This window comes from Lepisosteus platostomus, chromosome 22 (assembly GCF_059453375.1).
Source record: "Lepisosteus platostomus isolate fLepPlt1 chromosome 22, fLepPlt1.hap1, whole genome shotgun sequence".
NCBI classification, from domain to species: Eukaryota; Metazoa; Chordata; class Actinopteri; order Semionotiformes; family Lepisosteidae; genus Lepisosteus; species Lepisosteus platostomus.
In genome coordinates this window covers 15,998,875-16,024,845 of record NC_142632.1, presented here as the reverse complement: position 1 = coordinate 16,024,845, position 25,971 = coordinate 15,998,875, and the positions used below count along the sequence as shown (strand labels likewise).

The window sequence follows — 25,971 nt, the reverse complement described above, 5'->3', positions numbered from 1 at the left end:
TTCTTGTCACACAAACACCTCCTGTGTGGGTAGTGTTGGCCGTAGGACGTTTTCTTCACAGAGAGAAAATAATACACGATGGCAAGTCAGTCAAGTCAATACTCTTCTCAAGTATTAAATAAATAAAGCAACAACCTTTTTATAATATCCACTCACACCTTGCTCTTATTTCTAAACTCCTAACCCATGACTCCAAACAACCCCAAGTGCTCAACATACCCTTAAAATAGGATTTGGGTTGTACCATTATGGATACACTAGGTGTAAAACATAAAATTCACAAGAAACAACACATAACACAGTAGTCCAGACTACTTGGACACACAAATACATGAAACCCTTAACAATACACAGGACAGACATTCATTAGGTCTTCTATACCTGGTTGCCATTTTTAGCATTAGCCTTAGGCTCTGATAACCTCCCCTCTCAGCATTCCAGCAATGGTATGTTCCACTAGCTAAGTTTCAGGCATATTACCAGTCTCCTATGTGTTTGCAACCTTTTGACCTTTCTGAGGACCCCCTACAAACAAGTAGGCACTGGCTTCTCCTCTCATGCAGTGCTGTTAAGAGGTAAGCTATTGGCATTCTACACTGTTTTGTTTCTTTCGTGCCATTTCTCTAAACATCATGTTCTCTACCAGTACTTTCTCCTCATTTCCTCAACCTGCGTGTGTACCCACAGGCTGAGAGACAAACAGGGTAGATTGGTGAGATCTGATGCACTCTGGTGTTTTAGAAAAACATAAGCCTGTTAACTTCTGCCACCCCTGTCCTAGCATGTTCCATTTGCCACAGTGACAGACTGCTCTGTCACAGTTTTGTTACTAGTAATGAAAATGTTAAAAACAATGTTATTTCCATTGCAGGTCCTAAAATAAAACTTGCAATAACTCAGGTGTTCCTGAGAGAACACACAATTTATGAGGTAGAAGGTATAAAACCCTCAGAAGCATATTTTCATGAGTTATTGAAAATGCTATTATTTTTATTGTTTTTATTGACACTAACAATGAATAACCATATAGAAATTATATTCTTTTGCAACCTACTCATTACTTGGGAAGTCATACAACCACCAAGAAAATGAGAGTCTTTTTGTTTGACAGAACTCAAGAGCACATATTTTACAACATGAGAAAATGTTGGTTTAATTACAAAATGTAATTTACTTTGAATTTCTCATTTATTTTTCTCTTCATTATCTGCATTCTGATATTTTTTCAATTCATATTGGAATATTTGTACTGATATCCTTCAGAAACTGTAAATTGGATTTGTGTTTTTTTTCTCACTGCTTTCAGTGCACAGTATGAGCTAATTAAGTGTGGAACGCTTCGAGGAGTATTTGACCTCTCATTCTTTTTTCTGTTATTTCATGATTTCATCCTCTCTCGCATTTAACAATATGTAATCTGCAAAATTTTCTGAGGTTTCTGCTTAAAACATTTGTTCCAGCACAAAAGAAATCAATCTGTTTGTGAGGACATGAAGCAAGGGAATTTCACTAGGATTCTGTCACTAGGGAGCCCTCAAGCTGCTCAACAGGTGAATGCAGAGCCTATGGCTGGGCAGGGCTGGACATGTGAGGGCGGGGCTTGGCTGGGCGGGGCTGGACATGCGAGGGCGGGGCTTGGCTGGGCGGGGCAGGACATGGGAAGGCGGGGCATTGAGGCCGTTGGGCAGTGTGCTCTGCTCTTCATTTCTCTCTTCGTTCTGGAGGATGTTCGCAGGCTTTCAACACCACTCTGCATTTAAAAGCCTAATTCATGAATGCCTTAATTGGACCAATTTGATAATTCTCATAGCTTTTCAGGTTCTTACAGTATGACCATAGTTGACTAAATATCCCTGCTGTTTGTAGGGCTCGAGTATTCTTGACTTTGAATACAGGAGCAACTTCTGTGACTTGGCGAGAATTTATTTCGAATGCGTCTATCACTTTTCTTATTGATCACTCTGCTGTGGGCACTGGGATAAAAATAAAAATGACTATATAAAGGCAATGAATTATTAATTATTACTGTTACTGTCCTGAAAGTATAGTGTACAAGGTGGGATTTTAACCTACACAGAATGCCAGTTCATTGCAGGGCACACAATTTAGAGATACCAATTAACCTTGTTAGTATCTGTGGAAAGTGGGAGAAAATGGGAGCACATGAAAAAGATGTAAACACTAGAGGAACACCCGCACAGAAGGCAAGCATGTCTGGAATTCAGCTGGAATGGTAGATGGTGCACATTTCATATGAAAGCATGCGTGGTCCTTATCTCTTCTCTCCTGCTCGAAGCAGTGAGCGGAGCTAATTAGCGGTTCATTATTCCGAACTGGTAGGCTATAAGAAAGCTCATTGGCATATCTCATTTGACCAAATATTAAAGAATCGCTGAAGCAAATTAGTTTCCAAGAAATAAGGACAAAATGTTATATACTGTACATCTTTTCCTCATCTTGAGTTTATTGTGCACTTCCTGACATTTAGCTATAAATAATATAAATATGCAAATGCTATTCTCTTAAGACTTCCACTTGTAAAATATGTAAGACAATCACAGAGCCATCATTTTTTCATCACGTCAACTTCAGTAACTGTGAGCAGTTTGGAACATGTATTAACAATATTAGACTTTATGGCCAGCCAGTAGATGGATATAGAAGGAAACGGGAAAAGCCAAAGTCCAGATTGCTTCCCTTTTTCTGTAAGACAATGAAATAAGACATAACTTGTGGAAGAACATTATAAACAAATTCAGCCCTTCAGATGAATGAACAGTTGGTTGCATTCTAATGATCTGATAAAATGCCAGCAGAACTGTGCTAAACCTCTAATTATCACGAAGGGGTAATAATTGCCTTTCAAGTTGCAATTAATAATGACCTGAATACTGCACTCTCTTTTCTTCATTTCTTAGCTTATGACATTACAGGATTCCTGCATTTTCATAGTGACAGTGACCCTCAGTCTACTCCTCTGGGTACTTCACCACACATGATTGTGCCACACTGGGGACTAGATTAAAGGCAATCTTCAGCCACTCATCAACAGCCTGTTCCAAACTTCATGGTGGCCTTTGGCAGAGCCCTTTTGGACCCAGCCAAAGGAAAGCTGTGAGCAAGGACAGGGCTGGCAAATGTGACAGTTGGATGGAGGCTTTATTTTAATGTGGATTTAAAACAGATTGATCCTGGCCTAAATTTAACAGGAATACAAAGATATGTGAAACAAAAGACATAATGAATCATTCTGATGTTCCATTAAACATTGTTTTGGGAGCTAGGCTTTCAAGAATTGGAAGAACTTTTATCAGGACAAGCATATCCCTTCAGCATAGGATGGAAGTAAAGAGATGCATTCCCCAATAAAATGTTTGCACGTAGCTTTTGAAAGTTCAACATTTAAATTAAGCAATCAATATGGGTAATGGCAAGTATTCACATGAAACATACAGCACCATTGAATGATAGCAAGACTGTAATTATGCACCAACATTGACTCAATTAGTAAACCAAGGCAGACTAATAACATGATTTTTTTTAGACCGGTAAACGCATAATTACAAAACGCAAACCAAAAAAGTGAAAAAATGTTATTAAAGAATGAAGTGGTTACGTCCTTATTAAATGGATTGCATTTATCTTTATAATATGTGGGAAAGGAAGACATCAGTTGCTGTACCAAAACATTTAACTTAGTACACATCAAGAACTGGCTTAATGAGGCTCTTGGGTACAAGCAAACACAAAATCATTACAGTCATACAGTGCCTTCTCATCTGAAATGTCCCATGTGCTCTGAATTTTTTAAGTGTCATGTGAACTACATAATAACACAAGGCTTAGCAGTTTCAATCATTCCTGCTGAAACAGCTCGGAACAATGTTTTTCAGTGGTGACTATATGGACTGCATTATGGACATCTTACCAAAGCATGCTTCATCCCGCAAGATAGGGGCCTGTCTCATGGTGACTACATCAGTACATCAATATAGCCGCCACTGTTAGTTTTATTATACAACTGCATTTGTACACACACATCCATGCCATCAGTATGGGGAGTAGTGCCCCCCGTCCAAATTTGTAAGCAAAGAGCATCTAATCAAGAATCAGTTAACTATGATAAAGGCACTGTGTAGTAAGGATCCCTTAGGAATTCTATATGAGATAATATATACAGTATAAATGTTTAGCGTGCACTGCCAATGAAATACATGCAAAATAAAGGAACTCAAAACCAATATTTTTATTTCCCCCCAGTGACTAGAATAAAAGCACAGAAACCGCCAGTGTTAATGAAATGTGATAAAGAATGGGATGTGTGAGAGAAATACAAAGAAGACACCAGGAGGGTATTATAGACTTCAGATTATAGTGCTGTGAATGTCAATAACCTACTTATTTAAGTAGGAAAAACATAAACTGCAGCACTTATATTATAGTGTGCAGGGCCTGTGCAATGTTTTACCATGTAATTATCCCCTCCAGTGACAAAAGCATGGGAATGTAGCTGTTAATCAGAGGCCTGACCTAAAGAGACAAGAGTAAGGAAACATTAGGTACAGTAGTATTACAATTGGGATAACAGAATTATTGAAGCTAGTTTAACCAGATCACTGGCTTTTTAAAAGCAAATGATCCCTCCTCAATGGCACATAACTAGAGCTTTTAAAGAACACTGGTCTGGACAAGCTTCAGTTGCTGTGATAATAGTACATTTCTAAACTTACTGACCTGAACTTAACTTTAAAAGTGTGATGTTTTTGTAAACAAAAGAATGGCCTTTTTGAAGTAAAGTCCTTTCCAGGAAGGAGATGCATGCTGTGGAAAGAATGGTGAAAATGATACTTCTCAATTTAGTGGAAACAAAAAGGCGATTCTGTGTTCTGCAGGTTTATAAGTTTGAATTCCAGAGAGATCATTACACATTGATGTGGGAGTCAAAGTCACAAACTTGACAAGATCTTATTGGAACCAGGAAAGCCTGATGTGTGTCATAGTAGTCTAGGGTTTGCTGTGCAGCGGTTGCACTGACCATTGTATTAGAATTTGTCAGCCTTGAAGGTCCCTGTTGAACCCTCTGACTCTGTTATTGGAATGGTCCTGTACTCCGTTCTCTCTGTTAGCTTTGGACAAGTGTAGTGTCAACAATTGAGCTCAAGTTTAAGTATGTTTGTCAATATGGAAGCCAAGGTTTTCTTACATAATCAAAAAAATGTTGACATTTTTGGTCGATTGTTCTCTAGATGTCTTTATTTTGCATCAAATCACCTTCTGCTGCAGACGATCCTGATATTTAAACAACCCCCCCCCCCTTTCCCAGCCAAGGTCGTTCCTACATGAATCAATCAAAATGTGCCACATGCAGCAGTGCGAGATCCTGCTCCTTTCCTGTCTGCTCAGTCTGACCCAGTGCAGACCAGAATACCAATGTTCCTTAAGGTCAGGACCCCACGTGTCCTTGCCAAGCAGCGCCAGTGCCAGTGGCGATGTGTTCAGCGGACAGGCGAACTTAATTTGATTGCTGCTGTGCTGCGAAGCTCTCCTTATCTCCTGCTTCCACAGGACAGCGTTTTAAAAAGGCACAGTGACACACAGCCCGGGCAGCCAGTAATCAGCTTAAATTTGTAGTTTCTTGTTTCTCTTTATAGAATCAGTTCACCTTAGATAGAGGGGGTGGGGGTCTGATTGTCCACTGCAGCAAAAAGATATTGTGTTCATCCATGTTATTTTACAAATAAATCTTTTACAATACTGCAAAAGACACAACTTACTGCATCTGAAATCTGAGGCAAATGTCTACATTATTTTTTTAGATGTAGACAGGTGGGAATGCAAATAATGTGTTCTTTATTTATCCAGTGTACACTGCTGCATCCTGTTATATTTAAGGACTTGACATAAAAGTGTAGATTTACAGAACAGTGCTACTCATTAATTTCCTGATGCAGTCGTGCTCATCCCGGATTTTGCTCTGCAGGGCAATCTAGCTGCGCTGCGGCAGCTGGCTACATCATTGTCAACCTGTCTCTCTACAGCGGCTGCTGCAGAATCTCATCACCTGGACACTTGGAGCACCTGGAGTCAGTTCGCCACCATGCCTGTCCAGGTGCCCTTCAGAATAAATACCCGGGCCTTTGAGTTTCGACACACGAGCCCCTCTAGCTTTGTGTCTGTGTCTGTTCCTGGGTTTGGCTTTGCTTGTGTTGCCTTGCCCGCTTGCTGCGTTGCAACCTTCTGCTTCGTCTCCTGATTGTGTTCCACAGTCACCCGCCTGGCTTCATTTACTGTGCGTCTCTCGGCTTTGACCCTGGCTGTTAACTTGGACTGAAACCCGGCCGATCTCCCAGACCCTCCCTTGTGTACGTATTCTCTACAGCTACGACCCACACTTGTTTCGGATTACGACCCTGGCCTGTCAGCCTGTACCGCATTCCATTTCCCCAGACTGCTCCAACAACATGGGTCCTGCACAGCCCTGTTCCTGCCGCACGCAGCCCAGCCCAGCTGTTCGCTCTCAGCCCACTGCTAGCAGTTCTCCTGGGTCTTGGGTGTCTTTGGCCCAGCACGTTGGTTCTTAACATAACGGTTTCACTGCAGATTCCAGAGCAATCATGTAAAAAAAAATCAGTGTTTGGGAATAAGGAAATTTTCCCAACACCAGAGATTTTTCCTCTTGTGTTATTTTCTTCTTGTATAACTGTAGACACAAGCAGTGACCAATTTTCCAGTTTTTAATCCAGAAATTTCTCTTCAGTGAATAGGCAGGGCCCATACTGTTCCCCATTCCTAAAACATTTCACTCAGATCTTGTAATAATGAATTCCTCTTGTATTTCTAAAACATCTGTTCAAAGTAGGGTTGACAAAACCTGGGAAAGAACGTGCTCAGAGGTAATGACAAGTCACGTCAAGGCTCACCTTGACTTGAAATGTGAAAAGAAATGTGTTGGATGCCTCCCCTGCAATACAGATACGAGATGCTCTCTGTTCAGCCCTCATGGCTGCCTCTTCACAGTCCTGGAAAGTGGAGGAAGCTGGCAGCTGCATACTGTCATCTTATTTTATCCAATTGAGCAAAACATGTCAAGTGGCCACATTGTTGCAGCAGAACATGATTTGTAATGAAGGACAAATCTTTCATTGTCTGGTACTGTATATCCAAATCCTATACCAACATGTCAAGATGGATTACTCTGCCCCCCTTTCCTATACTGTATGATGTTTTTTGCTTTTCTTTGTGAATGTAGCAGAACTGACAGTCTGGAGATAACTTATTCTAAATGATTCCACAGTTGGGTCCAACACCAGGAAATAGTGTGAACACCCGCATACAGTAGCATCCTAAAAATGAACCTTAAATTTGTCAGTAGTGGATAGACCTTAAACAGCAGGTCAGAGTTCAGGCACTTTTCAATACATTTGATTTTGCTTATGGTTTTGTTGAAGAATCTTGTGTGCTGTGTTCTATTTGTCCTGGGACAAAAATGACAAATTAAGTTCAGAAGCTTTCAAGACAGAGAATAGCAGATACTTGCAGGAATTGCAATTGTGTGGAACCAACTCCTTATTGCAGCTGACTTGTGTGGAATCCTTTTAGAAGAGGATAGGTTGTATTCATGCATCTTTAATAGCAACAACGCACGCAAGATGGTCTGAATGGAATGAATGTGTATAAGCTTTCTACCATTCTTATCATTCTTAAGTATTACAGTACATGGCCACTTTTTCATATTCTCTTTTGTGAACGCTTCTACACTGGAATTTGTGGATAATACAACTGCATTTCCCTTATACACTGAATTGGAATGAAGACTTCCTGGGCTGAAATACATCAGAGACTAAATTATTCCCACCTCTTGACCCGTTTTGATGGATTCTCCTCACTTTAACCACATGTGCATCAATGTTGTCAATGGTTGTTGGTTAAGACAGCAACGTCTTAAGCTTTTATCCAATCTAACTAACAAAGTGCAAAGAGCAGCTGTTTTAAGAAAGCAACATTAAAACATGTATGCAGCCTTTCTAAAAATAAAGGAAGATTGAACGAATATCATAATGCATAGCAAGTGGTGTGTTTTAATTAAGTAGTTCAATGTGATCCTAATTAATATGAGAGAGGAACAAATGTATTAGCGATTGTTTGGTGTAACTCGCTGAAAAAACAGCCTGACTAAACCACCCCCCTCACTTTCTCAAGGAATGAGCTAGGGAGCCGCTGCAAGGGTGGAGATGGGGAGGCAGAAATGAGAATGCATAAAGGGAAGTTCCATATACTGAATGTAAGAGAGGTTAGGATCTAACCTTCCTCCTGAACATTTGCTATAAACACCATTAAGCAGTGACCTACCACAGTTATAGATATACCACATTCTTATAAACGTTTACTGTGCTGTTGTAGATACTGTAGTGATGGGTATCATTGATAAGAATGAAATGTGCTCTGTTTCTTGGAAAAGCTTAAAATTGAATCTGACAAGTCCTGATTGGAAACATTAACTACTGTCATCCATCACAGGTATTTTTTTGTAATTCATTGGTGTCACTATCCAACTTACTGTATAGCATCGGGATCCAAAGTGTTCTGAAAGCAGGTACATAACTCCCATAAGGAATATTGTAGAGGATCTGACCCCAGACAGAGGTGTAGAAGTGAAAAGGCTGCTGTATCGAGCTGTTACTCAAGCTAGCCCCTTCCCAGGAGGGCTTTGTTTGTTTTCACAAGCTTGTTACCTTCTGTCTCAAATATAGCTACCTACAGTAGTGATCACTTCTTGTGTCAGTGGGGTCACTAGGCACAGTACATCTCGCCACCACATCACCAGTTCTGCAATCTAGCCCCACTGATTGCAAGCACATCCAAATATTAGTTAAATTAGTTAAATTCACAGCTCCACGATTGCAGAAAACACACCTTACCAGTAACGTCTATTGATTGCCAGTCTTTGTTTTCAGCACGTCTAATTTTAACCAACTCCAGTATTGATCTAAATTCCCAGAGTTTCCCTTGAACTCACAACTATTGCTCTGTGCATGTTCATGTCTCAACCACCTAGTCAGTAAATGAAATCAGTATCCTAAACACGAAGCTAGTTAATACTGCTTCTTTTTACCTCATCAGAATTCATTAAAATGGGGCTCAAGCTTAATTGCAGCTTATTGTGGAGTGCACTGAATTAATGGGCTTGCTAGAAGGTTTAATTATAAATACCTTTAATTAGAAAGCACAGTATAGTGCCCAATGTCAGTAATTTCAAGTCAGTGTGGAAAATACAGTGAATTAAACTTGCTTTGTGTTTTTATAGTGTAGAAATAATGCAAATCAAAGCTAATGTACATTTTAAACTTGAAGAGAAAACTTTATTGGGAAAGTTACAGTTTTCTGCTGTTTCATCTTACAAAAATGTAATTCAGATATGATTAAGAGAACAGTAGACAACAATGTGTTTGGATTAATTTCTCATATAAAAGGCTGAAGACTTGGAATGATATATGCGGTATTATTTCATTTATTCTTACAAATGCCATAGTAGTAAATTCACAAGCAAATATCTTATGCCTTTTTGAACATAGAAGCCTTGTTTAGTCTCATCATGCAGCTGCTTCTCTGTACATACTGTATCTGCTAAAGTCACCAGTTGTTCCCAGGTCTTTAGAAATTATCACAGCATTTGTTTATACATTTCAACTGCAGTAAAGTGTTCCTGAAAGTGTACATTTATGTTTTAAAGACTTTGCTTGAAATATGCCCTTAGTGCTTCTGTTTTGGAAACAGAAGCATCTCTTAGGCAACTTTTGATCGCATTGGGCTTCAGTCAGGGTCACATGGCCCTCAGGTAGAATTGGCTTTTTAGAACAAATGACCTTCGATTACTCCTTTTAGAAAAGTAGAACTCATGGTACCATGAGAATGGTTTAGAAGCCCATCAGGTGTGCAGTGCTCACAGATGTACTTGGATAATTGAGCTGACAGATGCCTTCTTTGGCTAATCCTGCAGGTGTATTTAACACCATTGAGTGCATATGGCTGTGATACATCAGTGACGGAACCAGCCATCCCTGTGGGAAGACAGCAAGACAGCTGGAACGCTATTAGCTGTTTTGACTTTCACTCCCATTGCATATGCATGAGCTGGAGGGCAACTCATTTGGCGGAGTGTTTAAACAGACACTCAGATTATCACGCTGTTTATTTTCAATTGTTGTTGCAGAACGGTGAAGATTAATTCATTTGAAAGGAAGAGAAGTGGGCAAGGTGGGTAGATTTGTTTTGGGGTTTTTTGGGGGGGGTCTACACACAGCAATTACACAAAACCAGCAGTGAATAAGATTGCTGCCAGGTCTGTGTTATTGATCCAGGACTCATAAAATATATAAACATATATATACAGTATAATGCAGATTATGTACTGTATATAAAACATAGAGTGTATAATTTTAAGAGGTTGATTCTACTTTGTCTAGATTTAACAGTAGGTGTGCTCTTAGCTACAACCAGGTACCACAGGTCATTCTGACACAAATATATGTAGTATATCAATTATACAGTAGCATCTTAATACAGATTCCATTGCTGCTGCAACTGAGGAATGTCCCCTTCTGTTTGTCTTTTCGCATACCCCAGCTTGCTCTCCATGAGACACACAGACAAGGAGAGAAGCTGGGGGGTAAAGGAAAGGGTCAGCAATTTACTCTGTATGACACCCCGGGAGCAGTTAGAGTTAAGGGCCTTGCTTAGGGGCCCAATGGAGTATGATTCCTCTGCTGGCCACACATTTGTGCAGATCCTTAGCCACAGAACCATCGCACCACCCTTGTAATATATAGACTGGTCAGCACAGTGACCCCGTGATCAGCATTGCACCCTCACAGTCCTGGAGCCCTGCAGCATCTTTTTATTTCTGCAGGAATGCTGACAAATGAATATTTTAGGTGTCACAATTAATTTTTATACTTTTAGAATAAACACATAAAAATCATTGCAAGCTCAAAACCATCTTCAAGTTTATGTACTGCCCATTGTCAATTCCACATCACTCAAAATGTAGAATTATCTTCCGCCAATATTATTTTCATGGGCAGAATGTGATGATCCATTATGCAATTGCATTCTCAGCGACTGTGTGAGACATGCTCTTAGCTACAAGCTTACTGTACTATCATTTGGATGTGAAGGGTATTATAAAAGATAAAGAATTGTAGGTAATAAATGAAGGGCATGACTTGATAAGTCAATCTAAAGGACAATTTATGGCATCCCATATCAAAATAACTATTAGGTGTTATTTGCCATTAGGTCCATTAATTTGAAGCTCATTAGCTAGCAAAAGACAGCTTTCAGTTGGCTCTGAAAAATGCTTTTGTACAGTAAATGGACATTAGTTATCATCCCATCCAGGACTGTACCGAAAAGGCACTACGCCTCATGCCTGTTGATGTCACCCCCCTTGCACACTAATAACACACCCCATTACTCACTGTGCAAAACAGTGTCACTTTCCCTTCCATGGCGGGACTGAAAGTCATAACGCCCTGCTAGGAGCATAACCACACTTGCTGAGCCTCTGGCAGTGCAACATACTGTACCACGCAGCTTGTCTCTGTCTTGACACCACAGCTTCGTTCAGAGGAACCGAGCGTCAGAGAAAGCGCTGATCACCTGTGGCTGTGCGATTGTGGGCCACCAGTTTAGTGTTGCTCTATAGCAAGTATCCTCGATCTGATTTTCAACATCCACTTTTTAGGTGTTTTTGGTTGTGCATTCTCTCTATTTGATACTTAAACTAGAAGAAGTCTCTTTCAGGATTGCACTTGGTGCACAAGTCTCACAGGCTCATTTACCCATTTTACAGCCCTCCCACCTCTCAATGTACAGTCTAAAAGTGGAATCAGAAATGAGAAACAATGGGTTCTACAGTTGTGATTGTGAAGGAAATGTTGACAACTATAAGTAAAAGGTCTGTTGGAAAAATAGAAGCATCCGTTTTTATATAGACTGATCACACTCAGATTTAACATTGCAAGACTGCAAAGTGAATTTCAAAGCCCAAACGTTTTTTTTTATATTGCAGAAAGCTTGTTTGTGACAGTACAGAGAGGATATGTATATATTTTTCATTTTTTGCTATGTTTAAATGTTTAAATATTTTTTTCTTGTAATCCAACACCAGCTCAGTCTGGTTCCCATCATTTATACTGCTTCCCATCATCTAGGTCTAATCTGAATATTTCACTGTTTCAGATGCTTTTGGGGCACAGTAATATATACTGTAGTTAGCCAGAGGCAAAACTATTATTTCCAGAAAGAGTGTGGATAGCTATCTCTTTAAGATGAAAAAGAAATGTTGTTGAAAGTATTAGAAAATTATTTTCCTCTTTTCTATATGGGTAAAGACTTAATGCGTTCTTAAAAAAGGCCTTGCATGTCCCTGCAATTAGCTAAGTAATGAAATAAAAATAAATTAAGACTGCCAATTCTGTCATAATGATTTCGCTGAATACATGTTGAAGATTATTGTTTATCGCTCCATTGCTCAAGCCTTGTTAGTAAGGCTGGGTATTAGCCTGATAGAGAGCACAAAGCAGGCAACAAACTTTGACACATCTTATTGCGTATCAGTCTTTTTTATTGCAGGATTACAGAAGATGTAATAGGGATAGTTTTATATACCCTCAGAGAATGGCCTCCATCTAAAGGTTGCATGACTTTTCATTGAACCACGAAACAAGCAATAATATCACCAGAAAAAAACAAACTTCAGTTTTTATTGTGCCCTACCATGCCCAGATTACCTTGGGCGCCTTTACAAAGAAATCACAGTACCTAACAATACAGCCAGAAAGAGGATCAGTAAGATAGAGCAGTGGCCACAATATACAATTTGCAGAATTTAGATTTAAAATGAGATATAGTGGAAATATTTCTGATGGGTCTTGGTAGAGGGTTTTGTCAGTAAGATCATGTATACAGGGGGCTACATTCAGGGGTTATTTCAATTATGTGGTTTCCTCACTATTGAACTTTCTGCAAAATAATTTTATGTGCACTGCTGCTGTATGATTTTTTAGAAAGCACTGTGAGATGGTGTTATAATTGGATGCTCCACAAAGATGATTATATGACTTGATAGTTCACAAATATTCACTTTATAGTGCTCAGCATTCACAAATCACCACATTTTAATAGGATAGGCCATGTTTCAGATATATAGTATGGTGCATCTACAAAAATATGCAATGTGAATCTTTAAGCAGTTTGTTCAAAATAGTAGCCGCAGTTTAGTTCTAAGATTGGGAGAAAATGACACATAAATAACTTTACTACTGTAAGTCTTTATGGAGTGAAAATCTATGAAATTCTACCGAAAACTGAAGCAAAGTCCAAAAAATAAGCATATTTACCAGTTACCCAGAGTTGGTGCTGTGCACTGCAAATAGGAAGTAGAAATACTTTTTTTAAAATAACAATATCTAGGACTTGACTGAATTAATTCATCATCCAACGAGTCCTGATCCAAATGTAATTTGTTTTGCGGGGGTAATTTTCTTAGTGAGCATTTATCAAGCCAGACTTTGGAGCAGTTCGTTTAGCTCTTCCTGGAGCTTCATATTTCATCTGACAACATGCATTAGTGGCGTAGCTGATCATTAAGGGAAATAAATTCAGGTTGTTATCATTGATTAAGCTGATACCATGCCCTGTCACTGTGTGCTTGCTGGGGTCACTGAAGAAACAGAAAAGTGTGATTGTTTCAGTGGAGTCCAGTCCTTTGAAACTTTTCTTGAACAATTATTTTATGAACATTTATAAGAGGACTTGGAGCATTTTCTTTCATTAGAGATACAGCCATATTTTGTAGACTATTCTGCCTTTAAAAACAGTGATATATTAACAGGATATTTGCTGAAACTCAAAATATATATATACAGTTCACTATATAGCGCATTGCTTCACTTTGGTCCTTACTCTGGTGCTTAGGGGTCAAATTGTCTTACTACACCCATTTGAAAAGTAGGTGCACCGGTAAAAATAAAAACAGAAATCCTATAGAGGTGCACCTTAGTGTATAGTGTACAATGTAAACAATATTTTGTACTGGATATTATTTTGGAATTGCATAGGGTATTCTATGAAACAGATTAGTCTTTAGTCTTTCTTCCTTGCCTTTATAAGTATTATTGGCCTTGTTAGTCTTGACATACTGCAACTGTAACGACAAGTTGTCCACTCCTGATCCTGGTGAGCTGCCCTGACACCGTTAAATTGTTAATCTCACAAGACATAAAACAATTTAATTGCGAGAAATTAAGCAGGTAACTTATGTTCCCTATATAGGGATGTTATTTGACTGGCTACTCTTAATTACATCAACCAGGGTTAACCTCCATAAGAAAGGTAGCTTACTTTGAGCTACGGTCTTTCATCCATTTTTAGAGCACTGATTATTACTGAGAAGAATAATCCTAGAGCCACTTCCATGTTTTCTGCCATGGCAGAGAAAATTCTAAATACATGTTAATAAAAAGCAAGAAACGCTCAATTAAGATATGTACAGTATAAATGTACAGTATATACCTCTGGGCAATTGATGTTATACAATCTAAAACCAACAGGAGAATCATGGTTTGATATTCAGGCTCAGTTTTCATTTTCCACTACTTATATTGAATGAAAAATGTGCACTGTACATTTAGAAACTACATTTTTTTTTAATTTCCTCCACCATATGAATCATATGCTTCAGTTACCTTTTATTCTCTACCAGTCGGGAGTATGCTATTAACAACTGATCCAAATACAGTACATAAACGTCTGGGCTCTTTTGTCTTATGAAGGCTTTTAAATTATACAAAAATTGTTCCAAAATCGTTCATCAATTTTAGAACACTTAGTCTAAAGATACAGTACATGTTAATACTCCTCATCTGTAATTACTGTACATGAATTCAAACTACAGAGTTTCCAAAGTAAAAATAAAACTCCTTCTGAAGACCAAGCTGTTAAATTACCCCTGTTTCAAAATTCAATTGAAACTGAATTTCAATTGGGAAGTGCAAAGAAATTGTTTTGCTTGGTTTAATTTAAGAATCATTGACATTTTTCCATGTAAGGATTCTTGTTTAATGTGCTTGTTGTAATTATCTGTAGTTTTCTTTTCATATTACTGTTTTATTTTAGCAATGTTTTGTAATAATACAAAAGGATGACAACATTCTGCAGTTAAACAGTGAAATCCTAATTGGTTTTATCTACCAAGTAGTATTAAAAAAATAATTAAGTCATCTAGCCTAAGCAGACTCCTTGCTTTTCAATATATTTTCCTTACATTAGCGTAAAGAATATTATTTGCAATAATATCAAAATCAAATCGGGCATTGCTGCCTCTCTGTGCTGGGCCCCTGGGTTTGAGTTCAGACCTAAGGAGGTGTCTGTGTAGAGTCTGTTAGTTCTGCCTGTGTTTGCTTGGGTTTCCTCCAGGTGCTACGGTTTCCTCCCACAGTCCAAGGACAGACTGGTAGGTTAAATTTCTTCTGATAAACTTGTCTCTAGGTTTGAATGTGTGTCTGTCTGCCTGTGATGGACTGGTGTCTTGTCCAGATAGTACTCTGCCTTGCACCTGCTGTTCTCCAGAGTAGGTAACAGCTCCCCTACGACCCTGCACTGGGAGAAGTGGTAGAAAATGGATGGATATTTTTAGTGCCTAAAAAAAGAGTGACACAATGAGACAGAAAGAAAGAGCTTTCCTAGCCATCAAGGCTCACTTCTTCCCTAAAAGCTCATTATAGTAACTTTATGTCAAGCAAAAAGATTGATTTCTGCAGAATGAGTGATGACTAATGGATTGTTCTTTGTCCAAATAATCTGTGTTCTATGATTTTTTTTCGCCTAATGCTAAATGCTTAAGAGATGTAACTGAGGTTGGGTAAGCAGTGCAAATCATTATCTGTGTTATCTGTGCCACACTTGCATACACTAACAAGCTGCACAAGTAAAAACACTTTAACACAACAGCTGCAGCTCAGGATTGTCAAGGGGCTTGTGCAGCTGCTGCGTTTGCCTCAAAGTGCTCTTAAGCACTTTTCACCAGAAATAAATCAGTACGGTGGCCCTGAAGTGCAAAAGACAAGGAAATTAAACAAATTCAAACTGAACTCTCTTTTTAATTTGCTTCTCACATTTTTTTTTAAATGCACTTCAGGTTTTTAGTTTGTACGCCCATGCTTTTTAATTTGAGCGTCCACATTTTGTTAGGATTATACGACCTCACCTCATGTGCTTGTCCATACTTTTTAGAATGCACGTCCACACTTCTTTAATTTGAACGTCTACTCTTTTTTAGTTTGTACAACATCTTTCGAATTTGCATATGCACTCTTGTTTGCCCCTATCTTTTTATTTGAGGTACTTTTGTTTTATTTGCTTGTCTTTTGTACTTCCTGGCCACCATAGATCAGGGAGCAGAAATCACACTGACCCCTAAGAACCACCCCTTCTGTACATTTCAGTGCAAGCTGAAAAACGTACCAGTAACATAGTACCTGGCTTTTTGCCATACATTGAGTTTTTCAATAAAATTTATTTAAGATGCCAGTTCTAATGTGTCTTAATTTACAGTGTTATTGAACTCCTTGAGCACAAAACATTACCAAATATTCACAAAGTAACTAATTCAGTTCTACTAAGAACAGATATTTCCACCCTGTAGCCCTCTTGTTTTTGTGAAAATGTGATGTTGTACTGTACTGTATACTGTATCTGTATCCATACTATTTTTCTAACTGCATTTTTATTAGGCTTCAAATTCTTCACAAGCTATAGTATAAGCAAACAAGTTTCACAGAATAGGATTTTGTTACAAACTTACATTCTTCAACCCTGCTGATCCCCTGCCAAAGTATATAATTGATTCTTTGTTTTGAAAAGTGACAAATATATCAGCTGAAAGCTCAGGCTCATAGATCATGGTACAGTTTTAAGCAATATTCTTATCAAGACTGTGTAAAGCTTTGTTAGAAAACGTGCTCAGAAGCTACAAGGAGAAAATATTTATGGCTGAAGGTTGTGTTTGTTTTGTAAAAAAAAAACTTTATGTATAGACTGCCTGGCAAACATATTCAAGCCCTTCCTGTGGTGTTCCATTTCGTGAAATAATAAAATGATTCACATACAATATTTTTATTCTAAATCTGGATGCTTGAAATGAGGACTTCCAAAAGTAAATACGTTGCAGTAAACGTCAAACAAATACTAAGAAGAATGAAATATGTGGATTGCAGAAGTATTCAGGCTCTCAAGCTCAGTTTTTGATGGATGCACCTTTAGCAGCCATTACATATGTATGCAGGTCTTTCTGAGTAAATTTCAACCAACTTTGCATACTGGCTTAGTGCAATTTCTGCCCATTTCTTCTTTACAGTTTTGCTCAGGCTCTCTCGAGATGTTTGGGGAATCAGGGTAGGTGCCAAAGGTTTGAGTGGGCGACTGAAAAACATTGTAATTGTTTTTATTTTTAAGTCACTCCAATGTAGCTTTGTATCATTGTCCTGTTGAAAGGTAAGATTTGCACCCTGTTTTTAACCACGTTGAAACAGGTTTTCCTCAGATACAGCCAGTATGAATGAATAATTAGCACTTATCTGGACTAATTAATATGCTTATAAAACCAGCTAGGAAGGAAAATGGAGTCCTCTTCCTGGACTCTAGTCTGAAATGGTGGAGAGTGGGTGTGCTCATTAGCAATAGATTGGAATGGATTATGGTTAGTTTTCACTTTAAGAGGTATTCTGATTTTGAGACATTCAGTCATAATCCAACAGATGGTAACTACACACCATGGTGTATCAGCCAGACAAATACACCTAGTTTCTGAACCTGCAGTTCTTTATTTTTTTAAATGTACTGTGGAGGAACAGGGGTGGACAGCTGAACCACGGCTGATTAGAGGTGTAAGCATCTGGAGAAGTGGAGCATTTTGGCAAGGTAGCAGCTTACCTTTTCTCTACAGCTGAGAGAGGGGAGTCTAGATTGCATTAGTTTAGTCCAAAGTACACCCTGGGCCTTAACATCAACATACACCATCTCGGTGTATGAGAACCATACACCATTCCATGCTGTGTCAGGGAAGCGGGTTTTGGTTACATAGAGGTGTCCCTGGCCAAACAGGATCAGTTTGGAAAGTTGAGAGGTTAATGGTTGTAGATTAAAATCTACCATTTAAAGAATGGAATTCAACTACTGTTAGTTGAGTTAATTACTCCAGATCCTCGTTCTGTTGGAGTGAAGGTTGACTGACTGAAGATGAAGAATTAGGAGGCAGTTGATCAGTCTGAGTACTAAAGAAGATGGAGACTGAATAGAGTGATTCATATATAGTATAGTTGTACTGTAAGTAACATGATAGACAGCCTATGAGTCTAGAAGGCCATACAGTTTCTCCCAAGAGAGGAGCAACATGAAAGACCTGCAATCCCAGGAGTGATTTGAAAGAGAAGAATCCCAGTTAAAATGCAAAGAACTAAGGTGATACAATGGTAGTGTTGGGATCATAGTGATGTGTGCTGTTGTTCAGTATATCACAGTGGTATACTGAAGATCCTCGATGTCTTTTTAACCCACTCTGTCACATGTCATGACATCTTAAAATCCCAAAAAAACAGATACTCACAAGAAGCTGAGGGTTGTTTCAGCTCTGGGATATTGTGACTGCTGGAGCTTTCTAGGTACTCGCTGGCATGTGACTCTGGATTACAGTGGCTCTTGTCTAGGAGCCTAATTGTTTTTAGTTATTGAGTCTGCTATATCCCCACTTATCCCATTATGATCATTTTTATACGACTTCTAATTCAATGAGTACTGTAACTTTTTAATAAAAGCCATTGAGGAAGGCACAAGGAAAACAGGGATCACTCTCTGACTGGAAGGTTACTATAGAAAACCATTTACAGAGAAGAGGAGAAAATCATTATTTCTTTAATAAAAGTGACCTCCGCATACATAGCAATGATTTTATTACCAATGGAAGAGCTGTATAATGCAAGAGGCTCAATAATTGCTTTGGTTTGTGTGTTACCTTAGATTCCAGCAGAGGACAGGGCTTTTTGAATGTGTGTATTGAGTTTCATATTTATTTTTGAAACACTACTCCCGAGATGGATTGTCAGTGCTTTGTTTCACAAAACCAATGTATTGGAGGGTGAAGCTAAAATGGTATGTATTTTTCATGTATTCTTTATTTTTACTGTGAAATTAAAATAAATATATAATTGTATCCCTTTTGTAGATATGATCTCTCAGGTTTAAAGAACTGATCTACTTCAGTGACTTTTGATAAGGGATTCAAAATCGTATTTTCAGAACCAAAGGGGTGCTGGCTGGTAAAAGTAAAGATCTTCTTCTTAAAAATATTAAGAGTGTCAGATGAAACACTGAAATTTCAACATAAAACTCCAAACTTGTGACTTAGTACAAACAAAATGCTTATATTAAACTGGAGCAACATCTTAAGTAAATAAGGCTCCAATTATCTAATTAAGATGAGACAGAATGAAAACCAGCACCTGTGTGAGTCACCTGGACCAGGATTAGGAACCACTGCCTTAACAGGGTAAAAAAGAGATCAAGCACATATTGTAACACACCTGGGTTCAAGCCAAAATGCAGGAGAAGTTATTGCTGTACTTTTACACTGGGTGCAGATTCTAGAATGAATTTATAACTTCTGTAGCATTTTAAGCTCAAACTGACCATGTGAAGCTGACTTTCCGAGAATGATCCAGGAATTAGATAATAGCTATTTACTGGTTATCAATGGCATCTCTGGAAGCCTTCTGCGTTGTATTGTGTTTGATGCATAAGATATTACCAGAAAAGTAAGATTTAAGTGATAGATGGACTCAGGAGGCAAGGGCTGTAAATTTCAATAAAGCCAAGAAATAACCAAGCTGCTTTCAATCCTTTGCTCCTGGGAGTCAGCCTGCTTAAAGAGTCCACCTGCAGACATCTCATCTCTGCTTAGTGAAGTAAAAAACTCCCATTTTGGAGGGCAGCCTGTGTTAAATGCCTGGCCACTCGGAAAGCTTTTTATAATGCCTGCAGACCTCCAAGAATGTGTTCCCTCTGATGCGCACCTAATGGCTTCATTAAAGCGAGGATCAATAAGTTAATTTTATTCACTCCACTCACAGCTTGAAGTGTTAATGGCTCATTCTGAGCAATCTGCAGAACAGCTGCTTTTGTAAAACTGTCTCTCACGTGCTCTCACAGGCACCCCGCTGTAGGAGAGGTTCGGGCTCCAGTCCTGATTCGACAGGAGTGTGGATCCACAGGCACATCAGTACAGGGCAGAAAAACATTTTAGGGCAGCACAGCACTACAGAGTATTTCATTGGTGGAGAAGTGTACTTCATCTGCCTTTTCCTATAACTTTGTTTTCCGCCTACTTTTTTATATACAGTATATACTGTAATGGTCTTTATATTTATATTATTTAAATGTTCTTATGAAATTAAAATGTTCTTATGAAATACAAACCATTAAAATAAAAAACTAATCCTGGCTTTTGCGATAAAAGTTAATCTTATATGGAATAATGTGTTATAAGCAGGCGCCCTTAACTTAACTTTACATCTTGTCAGCTGTACCAGGTCTTAATTACCTAAGGAACACAGCAAATTGGGGACATCATTTAGCAGTTCTCATGACGGGCACCTACAGGATTAAGTACTGTCTGTGGAGTACAGTTGCACTGCCCCTGCTGTCAGTTTATCCCCATTCATCAATTTTTGAACTTTTTCTTCCAATACAGGGTCACTGGGGAACCGGAGCCTATTCTGGCAAGCAACAGGCGTAAGACAGGGTACACTCTGGATGGGACACCAGTCCATTGTGGAGGAGATATTCATACATTCATACCAGGGCCAATTTTCCTAGAACCCAATTATCATACAGTACCAGCATGTTTTTGGTCTGTGGGAGGAAACCAGAGCGCCCAGAGAAAATCCACACGGACATGGGGAATACAGACAATAGGACACCAGGTCTGGAACAGAGCCCAGGGCCCCAGCCGTGCAAGGCAACAGTGCTAACCACTGTGCCACTATACTACCACAGGTTTTTCCCATTCTCCAAAAAATGATAATACTGTCTAGGTAAATAATGCACTACTTCTCTTTCTGGAGATCTGGGACAAATTAAACTGTGTCTCTGTTTTGTATCAATAATAAAGACAGCACTGTTACACCAAAAAAATAGCATGCTGAATACCGGTAAATAGGAGGGTTTTGTTGCAGAAGCCAGAATAACATTTGCAAAGTTTTTCACTCTGTTACAGGGTGAAGTTCTGGAAAAATAGAGCTAAACTAGAAGAACACTTACAAAATCATGGCATGTTCTTAAGTATTTAAACTAAGTAAAAAAAAAAGAAATTTAGGTACTGTAGGCCAAGCTATGCAAACCCAACTGGAATTATGGCAGTCCAGTCCCATGGGATTGATAACAAGCAACAAATTGGGTCTTCAGCTTGAAGTGTCATTCAAAGTACTCTACCTCCTTCAGTGATGCTTTAGTTTAGAAATTCAGGAAAAGAGAAAGGTATGACACCTACTGGTCTGCCAACACCACTTACAGTAGAAAACTTTTTTTTCCTAGAGGCCTCTTATTCCACTAGTGATGAGTAATGGGTCTTGATCACCTTCTGATACCAGATGAGATAAGGCTTGAAGGTGGTAATGCTTCTGTCAGCCTATTGAATCACAACAGACTGATCACAGTTGGGACTTGGCACTACTAAGAAAATGGAGTTGGCTCTGCTTTTTGAAAAATAGACAGACACAAATGAGGCTCCTTATAAAATGCATCTCCCTTTATCTAATACAGCTTGAGCTGAGCTATAGTTATAAGTCTGCAAAGAGTAGAACAATCAAATTATGGAACATTAATTCCATATTAAAATGGCTGTTCCCTGGGTCAATGAATTATAATGTGATCTATGCCAGACATCTTGCAATGAGCTACTATGTTCAATCTTTAATAAAATTAATGCATTTATATTTAGAAAATGAACCCATCCGCTCTATTAAGTCTCTAAACATTTTTTGTGAGCCGTCATAATGAATTTGGCACCTTCCCCAATAAAGGCCTTTCAATTTATTCGGAAGAAACATCACATTTTTCCCCCATTTCAATATTCCCCCTTCTGTAAGTACTACTATCTTTCATTGTGGCAATATTTTTGTTTGTTTTCCTGCCACTCCACTGCAATGCCTTGTTGGACACGCAGCAGGGGAGAGAAGAGCAGACAAGTCAGAGGGAATGAAGTATTCATTACTGCTTTATCAAAGATAAAGTGGACTTCAGTCAGCTTAAGTGCTCTGCTGCGAGGAATGAGTAAATTCGACATTACCCATAATTCCCACATGGGGCTGCTGAGAAAAGAGAAAGATTACAATTGAGATATTGCTTTGACCCCTGGGTAACTGGCGCAGGCTTTAAACTGCACTGAGCGCCGAGAGAGACAATCAGGATTGAAGTTATGAAGGGCTGTTGGCAGAAGCCCGTGCGCTGTCAAGGTGTCTGTAACTGCAGTGACAAAAAAGTAAAAACTCTGAGCCCAGTGGTGCTTATAGGAGCTGTGCCTGCACTCCAAGGACTCCTGGATTGTCCTCCCCGGGGGTGCTTAAGCTCGGCAGCAAAGCTCAGTGAAATGCAAGAGACAGAGGCACCTTTCTGAACCCTAGGGAATCGCTAACTTTGCCAAAAGCAAATCAATTCTCTGAGAAAGCAGTGTTTGTACTTAGCTGGTGCTGGTGTTCTGGGTTTCAATAATCTAAGATCGTTCACTTGTGTAACCAGCTGCTTGTTAGATTACAGGGAGAAGTACTAGTTCTTTATTAATTTGTCTTTATCCAATGTTCAACGTGTTCTATGCTTATTATACCACCATTGCATTGCACCATTAAGACTATAACTGTACACGGTACAAAGCATCACATCACTTAGGGTTCACCACACAAGCATTTTTGTTTAGAAACAGCACAAATTATGGCATTTCTCTATTGCTCTCCCAGACCAGAACAGAAAACTATACATTCTCAAAATCACTATAAAAAATATTTTAAAAAATGAAATGGCAATGATAAAATACTTTTATCTTTTAAACTTCAGCAATCTTTCTAAACCTATTTGTCAGAACACCTTCCTCTCCCATACGATCGCTATAGAAATCTTAGTGTAAATACATTAGAACTGCAATTAATTCAGTTCCAAAGAATCTAGTATACATTATTTTAGTCTTTGGTAAATTTGCTGTAAGATACATGCATATGCATATGCAAAAAGAAAACTAAAAACATTCTATTTAAATATAAAACAACACAAATACTGTTTTTGAAGGTTTGCTACACACTAGAGGCTGAACATGCCTCAGCATTAAATGACTGATTAATTCAGCTCCCAACAGCAGTGCTACCTTTGCTGTGTTACAGAGGGAAAACTGGGTGACAACTGTTGCAATTTACAGGCATCTAGTCAAACCCTGTGCCCTAAAAGAAGTGGAATTTGTTTATTGAGAGTGATATGGGTCCTGCAAAAACATTTTTAATATTGAAAGAATCTCGTTACAGACTGAAGCAAAGGTAGCACACTGCATTCATTACAGTCTGGGAACATTTGATTCCTACCTATGGATTAAATAGGCATGTCTGGCTGGTTGTAATTGGCACTGGCTTTCAGACTTATATTTACCACCAACTCCTGTATTTACAGGGGGGATTATTTCCAGTTATTCCAATTCTTTTGTGTTACTGCAAATAACCCAACCAGAGCAGATGACTTTTCTCTCATGGTTGCTAAAAAAATAGTATTTACATTTTCAACCCATACTTCAAACGATTTTGGCCATAGCAGTCAGAAGGATCTATGGGTAGATGCATTTGTTTTTGGATTCTTAAAAGGCCAGCGTTTATGGCATGATCTGATCCATTTCACAGTTTCAGTACACATCTACTGTAAGTTACTAAGACAAATTGCCTAGCAAGTGGACTAATAATAAGTATGATGTTGATTAGTTTTGTTCAGGGAAGTCAAAAATTGTTTGTTTACATGGCTGATTTTGACGTTGGCGCAGATCTTAATGAGTTTACCACCCTGCTACGTCAAACCCTTGTTACGTTAGTTGTGGTGAGAAAGCTTATTAACGAGGGATGCTAACTGTCTCTCAGAATTAACATTTCCTTCAGTTTTACGATAACAGGCAGCGTCGGTATCTGTTTTCCAATGTGTTTGGACATAGGATATTGCTTTCCATTGGTGAATGTATTATATTGCTTGTCAAAAAAGATTTCCATCAAAAGGGTCAGGTGCAGGAAGGACAGCTGTAGAAGCTGTAGAAGGCATAAATACATTTCAGAATACACTGTGCATACAGTACCAAAGGCATCGTTTTTCCTGTATGCAGTTGACTAGTTTCTTCGGTTCAATGAGTACATTGTGCAAAGCACAGTGCATTGCAATCTGAAACAATACAAGGCTCAACAACAGATTTATAGTTGTAATATAAACAGTTTACATTTATTTGGCTGACACTTCTATCAAAAGCAACTTACATTTGAACCCATTTCTACAGCAGGGAATTTTGCTGTATCAGTTCACGTGAAATTCCTTTCTCAAGGCTATAACACCTGGGATATGAACCCATGAAAAAGTCTTCTCCTTCACAGGGGTGGGGCAAAGTTGTTTTGGAAGCCGCCTTGGCACAGAATTGTCTCCACACTAAAAGGACGATCATGGACAGATGGAAGCAGGGTGTTATAATAGCTTTGGGGATGCTTTAAAAAGGAAGCCAGGAACTGACAAGGACAAGGTGAGCCAAACATCTTGAAATCCAAATCAAATGCCCTTCAGACATTGTGAAGTAAAACTCTATTGGCATCCTGAGCATTGTAAACAGAATAAAAAACCTAGATCTTTTGAGTTGTATCATTAATATTACAGCTGAAAGGGGAAAAAAAAAACAGAAATAGTGATCCGAAATACATACGGTATACTGTATATATTTTGTGTGCACTTCTTTAGGTTCTCAGTACAGTATATAGAAATCTGAGCATCCAAAAAAACATATTTACATCTACAAAAACTAATACAAATCTTTTTTAGCAGGTACACTGACATTTTATCGAACAGACATGAAGCTTTTATATCCATATTCATTGTGCTGATTGACGTTCTTCATTCATCAGGTTGATATATACAGTAAGGGCTGTACCATGAATGTTACAGTGGGGGAGATGAGTATCCGTGGGACACGCTTTACACCAGGTTTACACCAGGTTGCAGATGTTGTTGTCATATGGGATTCTGTCCCACTCCTCTTCAAGAGACTGGACTATATGTGCCTGTTACCTCCACTCTCATCTCCGCACATTAGCTCATTCAGTGAAGCAGGGCATCCTCAGCAGAGTTGTCACATTCTTGTCACTCAAGAAAGCCCCTGTTATATTAGCAGTTTGATAACGTTCATCACTGCACGCCAGGAGAAGCCTGCAGGAAGGGCAGTAAGTGAGGTCCCAACATGTTATCAGTTTAACACTGCGCACTTCGGTTGCCATCAATTATTACCAGTGGTTTACTGTACTGACTCCAAACTCCTGCCCAGATGATCACACTTGGACCCCCTTGTCGATTGGTCTGTTGTTGATTCCAGATCAACAAACCCTCTAGCAATAAAGTGGTTGAAAATGGATGGTTGGAAACATAGATGATAAAGATACTCATCATCAAAAACATTCTCACAAAGCCTTCTGTTTCCGTAGAGAGGGATGGAGGGAGCACGAGGTTCAATGGTAGAAAATCTGTATTCTTCACACACAGCATTGTAAATGTACTACATGATACATGAAGCAATAGAGATAGAACTACATTTTCTTCAGATATGTTGTAAGTGTACAAAAAAACAGCTCTACCTTTCCTTATGGATTA

General features: G+C 38.8%; 1 protein-coding gene across 5 annotated transcripts in view; it reads left to right on the top strand.

Moving 5' to 3' along the window:
* Positions 1-497: 497 nt before the first annotated feature.
* The window catches only part of clip2 (CAP-GLY domain containing linker protein 2), a 99,920-nt gene continuing 74,446 nt past the window's right edge, over positions 498-25,971 (top strand). Inside the window, exons 1-4 of one of the 5 annotated variants that reach the window (XM_088615686.1) lie at positions 498-575; positions 5,981-6,109; positions 10,211-10,254; positions 24,714-24,856. The gene's annotated coding sequence lies outside the window, so the exon portion shown is untranslated. Of the gene's footprint in view, positions 576-5,980; positions 6,110-10,210; positions 10,255-24,713; positions 24,857-25,971 lie in introns of those variants that run through there. The other 4 variants (XM_088615687.1, XM_088615688.1, XM_088615689.1 and 1 more) reach the window with 4 other exon arrangements.